The sequence below is a fragment of the Nelumbo lutea genome, chromosome 2 (genome assembly GCF_056320005.1).
Source record: "Nelumbo lutea isolate HS-2025 chromosome 2, American lotus-T2T, whole genome shotgun sequence".
In the NCBI taxonomy this organism is placed as follows: Eukaryota; Viridiplantae; Streptophyta; class Magnoliopsida; order Proteales; family Nelumbonaceae; genus Nelumbo; species Nelumbo lutea.
Genome location: NC_142685.1, coordinates 87,553,838 through 87,565,121, shown reverse-complemented (window position 1 = coordinate 87,565,121; position 11,284 = coordinate 87,553,838).

Sequence of the window (11,284 nt, the reverse complement as noted above, 5' to 3'; positions counted from 1 at the left end):
TTCTTGCGAATGGTCAAATTCTTTTGAAAGAACACTGTTGATTCTGCTCCATCCTGCACTGTGCCATCTTTAGTGGGAGCAGATTTTGGATCCTTCCTTGAGCGTGAACACCTCAATTGGGAGATACTGTTTCTTCGTATCATGTATAATCCCTCCCTACTCCTTTTGGTTCAGATCTAGTTCAGTTTATGGTTCAAGAATGATCCTTGAAAATATGATTTTCTAAATAGGGAATTCGATTCCCAGTTGAAGGGAGAGAAAAAATTTTTGAAATTTGCCCCTTTATTCCACAATCTTTGGGCATCCATGTGATGGATATCCTATCCCTTCAGACCTGGCATTGAAGGTACTAACGCAAGGGGATGAGCAGGATATCCCTTGATTTTATCAAATGTAGATTGACAATCTTTGTTCCAAACTACCAGAGTGTTCTTCTTAAGCAACTTAAATATGGGTTCGCAGATGGGGGTCAATTGTTTAATGAATCTGCGAACATACTGCAAACAACCCAAGAAACTCCGAACTTCTTGCTCCGTTTTGGGTGGAGGCATATCAGTGATGGCCTTAGCCTTGGTAGGATCTATTTCAATTCCCCTCCTACTAACTATGAACCCAAGCATCTTGCCTAACTATGTCCCAAAAATGCACTTCTGAGGGTTAAGCCGAAGTTTAAAGTGCCTGAGTCTATCAAACAAATTGCGAAGGTCTTGCAAATGATCCTTAGCTTTCTTGGATTTAACTATCATATCAGCTACATAAACCTCAATTTCTCTATGGATCATGTCGTGGAAGAGGGTGGTCATAGCTTGTTGATAGGTTGCCCCAGCATTCTTTAGCCCAAAAGGCTTCACCTTATAACAAAAAGGTTCCCAAGGGGTAATGAAGGCAATTTTCTCTTTATCTGATTCGCCTTTTTTATTTGATTATACCCTGAAATGCCATCCATGAATGAAAACATTTCATGTCTAGTTGTGTCATCCACAAGGATATCAATATTCGGCAAAGGAAAATCATCTTTTGGACTTGTTCAATTGAGGTCACAAAAATCAACACACATCGGGACTTACCATTTTTCTTTGGTACTAGGACAATGTTAGCCAACCATTTTGGGTATGTAGCCACTTCTATGAATCTGGCCTCAAACTACTTTTTTACCTCTTCTTGAATCTGAAGAGCCATTTCGGGTTAAGTTTGCGAAGCTTTTGCTTGATCGGCTTCATAGCAGGGAAAGTGGGAATCTTGTGAACTACCAAATTAGTATCCAAACCAGGCATATCTTTGTAAGACCAAGCAAAAATGTTGTTGTAGTCACGCAATAGCCTTATCAAATCTGCCTTTTGGGGAAAGAAAGAGCTGCAATCAATACTTCTCTTGGTTCATCCTCAGTACCCAGGTTTACTATCTCAATTTTGGATTTTGGCTTATTCTCTTCAATCCGCACAACTTGATCAAGAAGTTCCTTCGGAACCTCCTCATCAGGATCCTCTTGTTCAATACCCATGAGAGCAAAATCTAACTCAACATTGAAATCGTATGGCTAAAGAATTGGTTCCTGGGAACAAGAAAGGTAGAGGAATAAGTAATGGGAGGAAATAAAAATTTATTTATGCAAGGAGCTAGGCCTGTGATATGGGCTGCGCTAAGCACCCTTTTTAAAAGGATCATGCCTAACGTAGTTCTGTAGGTGTCTTTGAAGGACAGTAAGGATCATAGGGGAAACTATATGTATCAAAAACTCTTGATATGTATGGAAATGGGGTAGAGAGCATTGATTCCCCCACTCTAGCTTTATAATCAAACCTGAGAGAAATTCAGATTCAGCACCAGTTCCCAAAACTATGGGATGGGCACTCTAGCTGGCAACTTCTTCCATGCAAGGATGAATAAGATACATTGGGTCGACACAGTCATCCTAATCAATTACACAAATGTCACCACCTGAGGTCTCAAAAATGAGTTGGGGATAGGATTCTTATGCTTCTCCAGGTATGACAACTTTTGGAACTTTGATGGAAGACCAATCGATCGTGAAGACCAAACCTTGATTTACATTGTGGTCACTGCAGCTATCTTCGGCAATTCAGGGGGATACCAAGCTCTTTCCCATATAGTGAGTAACCTCCTCTTCAATAAAGAGGGCAGAGAGATCCAGGATTTCAGTAAACTCGGGTTGGGTTGAAGGGACTAGGATGTTGAGAGTTTGGTCTTTAGATGGGGTTCCGGCCTTAACAAAATGGATCGGGGTGCTTAAGGATGATGCTTTCTTTTTTTTCCTTCCAAACAAATCATATTCATCAAGCTTGTACCCAAGGTCGAATCTACATGCCAATTTCCTAGCTTTAAGTGGACTCTTTTGCCCTTGTTGCTTCTTCCCCAAACCCCCAATTGGATTAAATTTCATCTTAGCCATCATCTCCAAATGTGGAGCCAACTCTTTTTTTTTTCTCCTTGTTCTCTCTTCACTTTTTCAAATGATTTCACTTATTTGAATTGATATGAATAATACCTGCATCCTTCCTCCATGTGTTGAACCAAGGGTTCTCCTGTAAGGGTGATCTAGCTATCCCCTAAAACTATGATTAGCTCATTCTCATGTACGAATTTCAATCTCTGATGTAAGGATGAAGGGACTGCCCTAGCCATATGAAGTCAAGGTTGTCCTAGCAATAGAGTGAAGGAAGCCTTGATATCCAATACTTCAAAGTTGATTTGTTAGGTAATCTTTGCTATAGTAATGTCTAAGCTGATGTCCCCCAGATTTGACTGAATAGAATTGTCAAATGCTCTGATGGTCATAGGTCGCTTCGTTACATCATTTTCTCCAAGGCTTAAGGCGTGTAGGGTGCCAAGGGTGCACACATTCAAACCAGACCCAGTGTCAATTAACACTAAGGGGATTCTCATTCCTTTACATACCACTATGATGCACAATGGTAAATTATGAGATGTGCCATCTGTAGGGATCTCATCATCAGAGAAAGTGATGGTCTTGGGTTCTAGAATCATACTAACCATCTGTAACAACTTTTCTAGTTGAATACTAGGAAAGACGTGAGCCCTCTGAAATACTTCCATGATCTGTAAACGATGGTGCTCAAAAGTGAGGAGAAGTCTAAGAATAGATATATGGGTAGGTACTTTTGCCAATTGGTCCACCACATTGTATCTGGACTTCTCAATAGCTATTCGAAATTAATCCTTCTCTCTTGCTTCCTTTTCCTTTGACCTAACTTCCTCTGATGTCTTCCCTACCTTTGCTTTTCCTTTGTCAGCCTTTGAAGGCATAATCCTTCCTAACCATAGTAGGGCCTTGCATTCTCCTTCGAAGGGACCTTGCATATGAGCTACCACAAGCCCCGCCGAGTAATTTTTAGGGACCCGGTTGGTGTCTTGGTAAACAGATTCCAAAGGGAGGAGAGAAGGGTTTTGGAGTGGAAAGTTAATGGGCCTAAGAGGTGGGCGATGGAGTGTTGTTGGGAAGTATTGATTTCCATACAAAGGGTAAGAAATAATGAGGGGAAGCCTTCTGGGTTCTATGGTGAGGACAAAGGTGTCAAGATGACCCACTGGATGGCTTGGGATGATGAGGTCCTTTATTGGGTCTATGACTTCTTTGGGATCAACAAAATTCTCTTCTCCACATTCTATGATGATAATGGATGAACTAGTACCAGCTCTATGGTCGGGTAGAGGGTTTTGTGTTATGCCCATGCCTGGATGAGTAGGACGATCAGGCATTGGATTAAATGTAATCATGTTCTGATCGATCAAGTCTTGAATGGCATATTTTAAATGCTAGCAATGGTCTATGGCATGACTGGGTCCCTGGTGAAATGTACAATATGCATTCTCATTGTAAATCCTTGGTCTAGGCTCTGTAGGCGGCCTCCACTTCATTAACTACAAATATCCCTCTTGGACCAATAGTTGGGAGTATGGGTAAGGAATCTGGGTGAACTCTCTCCTTCTCCTGTAAGGGCATGGGGCAGTTGTTGGGGAATAGATAGGAGGCACATTATTGTACCTGGGAGGGGGATGTTGGAGGTTTACTGTAGGTATAGGTTGATAGGGCATCACCGGGTTAGGTGGTTGTGGTTGAGGTGGAGGGTTCACTACTAAAGGTGGTCTAACAGGTGAGGGATGAGATTGAACAATGGCTACAAAGCCAATTTGGGGAAGGGCATAGGTGGAGATTGCATGGATTTCAATTTCATCCTTCGGTCTGGGTGAGGGTCTCCTTGGTCCAAGTGTAGAATTGGTTGGGTTTCCTGCCCCAGCTATTACATGGTTCATGCGCCCATTATGCACAAACTCTTCTATCATCAAAACGCCCTTGACAACATCACTAAAGTCCCTCAATGGTTGGGTCACCAATAATGTGTGATAGGGATCCTTCAATGTTCTAATGAAAGTTCTAACCATTTCCTCTTTAGGCAGGGGATGGCGGAGCTTAGCTGCTACCTCGCTCCAATGATAAGCATAATCCAAAAATGATCCCCCTGACTTCTGACTCATCAAATCAAGATTGGCTCAGTCTGGTATCAATTCCATATTGTAAGAGAAATGGTCTAGGAATGCTTCTGAGAATTTTTTCCATGACTTTCCTCCTCCTCCAAGTTGGCGAACCATGTTCTTACACTACCTGTCAAACTCTTTTGGAACATCTGGATCAATAGTTTTTTCATCAGAACCGTATTGAAACATATCCCCACAGAAGATCTTCAAATGAGTTTGCGGGCAACTCTTCCCATGAGGGCAGAGTATAGGCCTGCCTTGGAAAGCTAAAGGTGGGTTGACATGGGGGTTGATGGTTAGATTGTTCAATAAAGGTCGGTTGAGAAGAGAGCTGATGATATAGTTGTTCTGCGAAACTAAAGACTAGTGAAGGCGGAGGTGCAAAGTTGAAAGATGATTGAGGTGAGGGTTGTTGAGATGAAGCGGTGAATGTAAAGGAAGGGGGTGTTAAAGTGGTATTAGGGGTTGATGCATTGATAGGCATGCTAGCTGGTGAGGTTCCTCACAATGGTGGTTGACTATCTGGATTTGTGGAAGAGGAAGGAAATGGAATTGATCAGTTATGCTCTTTGTGGAAAGCCATGAATTGGGCTATTACATCTTCTAACTTCTCTTGAAGTTTGAGGTATTCAGTGTATGGGACCGAAGCTGGTATCCTCAAGTCCGATGTAGTAGATGAATTTGTATAATAAGGTGGAATGGTACTTTCATTCCGATGTGATTCTTCTGCCATTAGTTACGTGACTGATATGGTGATTACGCGTCGAGTTGTGAGCCTAGGATTTCCTATTGGTGTTCTCTCCTGGCCATCAAAACTCAATTAGTAACTTTCTCCTTACTTATCTTGTTTTTGTTTTTTTTGTTATTTTTTATTTATTTTTGTTATTTTTTTATTTTTGATCTTTTTTGTGTTTTTTAATTTAATTTTTTATTATTTATTAATTATTTTTTATTTTTTATATTTATTTATTTATTTATTTATTATATTTTTTTGCATGAAACATTGCATTTTCTTTTGTTATAAGGGATGAGCGGAAGATAAAAGGGCACGTAACTCGATCGAGAAATGACCAACAAAATGAAGTAAGCCTTTGAATTTTCAAATGTATGCATATGTAGACATCAGTTCACCAAAATAACCTAATTACAAACATGAGAGACAAAAGTATGTAGCTTAAGGGAAAGGGAGAGATGAAGGGTCTATATGCCCATTTTCTTCAAAACGGACTCTAGATGTTCGATCCGTTGTTCCATCTGGGCTATGACATCAAAAGCATTTGCGACATAATTATCCATAGTTGTCTTGAAATCAGCATACTGTCGCAAGACTGCCACATTTTCTTCATGAGCTCGTTCCAGTTGATCTTTGAGTGAGAGATTTTGTAAAACCATTTCAGCTAGTTGATCACTATTTCGGTCTCTCTCTTCTTCTACCTCCTTGAATTGACTTTGGAGGTAACCTTCCAAATTTGGCTTTTCTCAATTTCTTCTCGGAGCTTTCAATTTTGAGATTCCAATGCGCATCTCTGCCTGATTTCCTTTCTCGCAATGGCACTCATTTTATCCTTGTGCTTAGAGATTTCTTTTTCTCGGGCATTGCACTCCCTCAACTCTTGCAATTCTAGGGATGCCTCCATATACACATCTACTATGGGGCGTTTCATATGAGTTTTAGGCTACGTACCTGATAAGGGTGGACAAACAAGAGTTGGTAATTTTGACAATTCTGGGAGAGGTGATTTTGGTTCTCCCTTTTCTATCCATAGGTAATAAGCTGGGTCGCAAATGAGTAGCGTGGTTAGAAGTAGGATAGAATATTCTCTTTTACTATCTTTCCAATGACGCTCAAACCGTTCGCACAGCTTATCACTGTATTGAGTGAAATCAATAAGATCCCTTGTCATGTTGCCCATGGTGGGTAAAAATTGCTGGAATCCAAATTGTCTAAGCACCCGTAATGGGGCATACGGTATGGACCCTGTCAATCCTGCCAAGACAATGCTATGTCGATTGATTGCTGCTAGTCTAGGTTGTTCGCATCCTGCCTGGAAAGTCAAACCAATTTGCCAATTTATCTAGAATTCTTACATGGAAAACATCTGCTCATGATTTTCAATTTGGGTTTGGAACCGCGGTTTTGGCTGAGTGAGCAAAATCTTATTGATACGATACATAGGTCTAAAGGCCATTTGATAGCTGTTCACTCTTATCAAAGCAGGAAGGTGTTGCATTAACCATAACTGCAAGAATTGGATGGGATCCTGGAAAGGCCATTTGCTCTTTGTAACTAAGTTTGTCAATCCCTTTGTTAAATGAGCCAATGACATCGGAACCAGAGTGAATTCTTCATCTTTCTGCTAATGGAATTTTTCTAGTGCTGTTATAAGTACCAGATTCACTTTCTGTAAGTCAATAGGAAAGAGCAAATATCCTGCTACGGCTAACAGTAGAGCATTTGCTTTCCCTTTTTTAGCCTTATTGAAATCTTCACTGGGGTGCTTAGTCTCACTTCTCGATATCAAGAATTCCAAATCAGCTGACTGTTCATCTGGCATCACCAAGAGATTTTTCGGGCAAATAATATAGGTTGCTAGCTCATTGCGATACCCCGATTTATGTATAGGAAAAATGATGCGATCTTGAAGTCTCATGTATAGTAGAAAGGCCAACTCTTCTAGTGTTGGGGTAAGTTGATTCCAATTGAAGCGGAAGATCATTGCTTTCGGGTCCCAACATTGGAATGCTGCTTTGAGCATGGGCCAATGGCTCTACTTTCACCAAATCCATCATATTCCTCCATACAATTCCTCCAAGGCGCTTAACCACCTCATCGTCATGTTGCTGAAGCCTCTGGTAGAGTTGTGAGTTGCAAGAATAGTCTAGTAAATCCTCGTACACCTTCTTCCTGAAATAGGCATTGCCGAAGTCAGAATTCATGAAAACAAAATTCTCTACAAGCTATGACCCAATTTTTCTTCCATCATCCCCTTTCGGTTATTAAATACTTTATTTCCCTCTTTTTTGCTCTCTCTTTTTTCTTTTAGGATTTTCCTTCTCCATTTTTTTTGTTCTTTTTTTCGAATTTTGGAAATTTTCTTTTCTTCTTCTTATTTTTTGCACATTGGATTCCCCTCCGCCCTTTTGAATTTTGACTTTCTTTTCTTTGTGGATTTTATATTTTGCTTTTTTTAGATCTTGGACTTTCCCTTTTTTTCTTTTTTGAAATTTCCATCCTTTATCCTTTGGATTTTCTTTCATTCAGATTTCCCCCCTCTTTTTTTTTTTTTATTTATGAGTTTTCTTATTTTTATAACTTGTAGTTTTCTTCCCCTCTTTTTTTTACTCTTGGATTTTCGCTTTTTTTTGTAATTTGGATTTTTTATTCTTCTTTTGTTTTTGTAATTCACCTCCCTTTGTTTTTTTTTTTTTTTTTTATTTTGGGTTTTTCCTTCTTTCTCTTTTTTTTTAGGAGGGGTTTCGGACTTTTCTCCTTTTTTATGGACCTTTTATTTTTTTCTTACTTTGGATTTTCCTTTCCTTTTTCCTTTTTTGTTTTTGAATTTTCTAATCCTTTGGAATCTTCTTCCATTTTTTATTTCAGATTTGTGTATTTTAGTTTCTCTTTCTTTTTCTTTTATAATCTCTCTTTTCTTTTGTATTTTGTATTTTCCCTTTTTTGTATTTTTGACTTTCCTTTTTGTTGATTTTGGATTTTCTCTTTTTTTTTTATATATTTTGGATTTTTTTCTTTCTTTTTTTCGTATTTGGATTTTTTCTTTTCCCCCATTATTGGTTTTTGAATTTTCCATTTTTATGCTTTGGATTTTTTATTCTTTTTTATTTCAGATTTTCCCATTTTTTTGGATTTTTGGATTTTCTCATTTTTTTATTATTTGCTGTTTTTGTAGTTTTCTTCTTTTTTTTCCTTTTTTTTGTGTTTTTGGATTTTCTCTTTTTTTTTTTTTTTTTAGATTTTCTCCTTTTTTATATTTCTACTTTTTTTTTACTCCTAATAGGGCCCTTTGAAATTGATCATGCAAATGTATCACACACACGGTGGTTGACCCTAGAGTCTTGGTTAGCACACAAATGATGCGCATGGGTTTGGGGTGTGGTATCTAGATCATGGTTGAAAGGCCACCGGTCTTCAGGCCTCCACCCATAAGGGCTTCTCAGGTTGGTGACTGGTTGAGAGCTTTCCACCAGCCTCATCAGGTTCCTAGTTAGTCCCGATGGTCTAATTGTACTGGGCTCTCTCCTAATAGGACAGTGGGTTCTAGAATTCTAGTGATGATGAATAACGCATTATAGCAACAAGGCATAACTTCAGAATTATAAATGAAAACAAGATCAAGATCAATATAGAATAGAATAAAATATTGCGTCACTAACAATCACAAAACAAACCCATCATTTTTATTGCTATTTGAGAAAAAGAAGAAAAACAACCAATTATCCATTCCAGAACAACATTGAAAATAACCAATAAACTAAAGAAAATAAACTGTTAACGAAAACAAATGCCCCCACTGATCCTCAATGCAAAGATAGATTCATATGTTTACGAATAAATTGGTTATATCCATTAACAAGCTCTAACGGCCAACCTCTACTCATATTATTCGACAACCAAAACAAGCTCTTTGATTGTTTCTCTTATTAATAGACAGTCCTAAACAAGTTCTTAGGATTTAATCTATTAATAGCATTAAGAGGGGAGAGACCCAATTCTGGTCAGCGATCTCACAAGCTCGAACCGTTTAAACCAGATCATACATTTTCCTAACATAGATCGAAAATTATTTTGCAATCAATTTCTTTTAGTTGACACCATGATTGAACCTACCAATCATATACGAAACTAGAAGTTCAATCAACCATAATTTATTTGCATTGAATGAGCAAGGGGCCCTTCTTGCTTAATCAATAAAAATAATCCTCACAATTAATCGTAGAAAACATATGAATACCCATAAACAATGAACTGACATAAGAATCAATTAGATCTCACAATGTTTAAAGAATTAAAGCTTCCCTAACCCTTCAACCAGAAATAAAAACTTATAGACACTCCATGATGAAATCGCAGCTTCCAGATGAGAGGGGGTCAAACTCTACTTCTTCCTCCTTGGTTGTTGATGTCTCTCTCTAAAGGTTGAAGCTCTCTTGGAGGATTTGATGATGGCCTTGGGTGCTAGTCCGCCCCCCTTTATATAGCTTTAGGAGGAGGGGCTGTTTCCAACTCCTTTATGGAGTTCTTTATCAAAAATAGAAAGTCCTATTTCCTAATGGGATAATGATTAATTCAGATCTAATCTTATCCTTATCTCTAAACAAAAATCCTAATCTCTTTTATCCTTCTATAATTACAATAGGAAGTTGAATCTGATAGGACTCTTTGATGTTTCTTATTCTTGCATTCGTATTGGGCTTCCTCAACGAATTGGGCCGCTACTAGGCTTCTCTACGAACTGGGCTTCTCTATGAATTTTCTTAGATTTCAGGCCTGATTTTGACTTCAATGCAATCCGAATATATCAAAATTTAAAACATGAAAGTTGTAGAGTTTTTCATTATATTTCCAATGCATCTTGAATCTTCTCAATTGGAGTCAGGATAGGAGAGTTATTCCCAAATTATCTCGCGGTATCGAAACTGTGTAAAATTACCCGATTAGCCTTATTTTGACCATAACGCCTTCTTTCGTGCCCTAAATTGAAATGCAAGAATAGTGAGTCCAATTAGGTACTAATTAAGTATAAAAGACTGAATATTGAAGGATAAAAATATGATAGTTTTTATTCTCATCAAATACCAGACAAAACTCTTTTGTCCTTCGAAGGTACTTAAGTATATTTTTCACAGCAGTCCAATGATCCTGCCCTAGGTTGGCCTAGAATCTGCTTACCACACTCACTGCTTGAGCAATGTTAGGATGAGTGCACAATATGACATACATGATGCTACCTACGACTGAGGCATAGGGAACGTCTTTCATGCACTCAATTTCCTCAGAAGTCTTGGGAGACATCTTCTTGGAGAGAGTGACTCTGTGCCTGAAAGGAATATTTCCCTTCTTGGAGTTCTCTATGCTATATCTCTTGACAATTTTGTCAATGTAAGCAGATTGGGATAATCCTATTATTTGCTTTGATCTATCTCTATAGAGTCAAAGACCTAATATATAGGAGGCTTTTCCAAGATCTTTCATGGAGAATTGCTAAGAAAGCAATACTTTCACTGTAGTCAACATTCCTACATCATTCCCAATGAGTAGAAAGGAACGTAAATTGTCACCACTGGACTTCCTGTAAACACAGGGCTCATCCGGATTCTACTCAAAGTAAAACTTTTTGACAGTAGAGTCAAGTCGGATGTTCCAACTCCTAGAAGCTTGCTTAAGTCCATATATGGATCTATTTAATTTATATACCATGTGTTCCTGACCCGCAACTACGAAACCTTGCGGTTGCTGCATGTAGATATCTTCAGTAAGATCTCCATTCAAGAATGCAGTTTTGACATACATTTGCCAAATCTCGTAATCATGGTATGCTGATACAACTAGTAGGATACAAATGGATGTAAGCATGGCCACGGGCAAAAAGGTTTCCTCATAATCGATGCCCTCTTTCTGAGTATACACTTTCGCCACCAGATGTGCTTTGTAGGTCTCAACCTTACCATCGGGGCCCTTCTTTCTCGTATAGATCCATTTGCAACCAATTGTTTTTACCCCGAGGGGCGGATTTACTAGAGTCCAGACTCC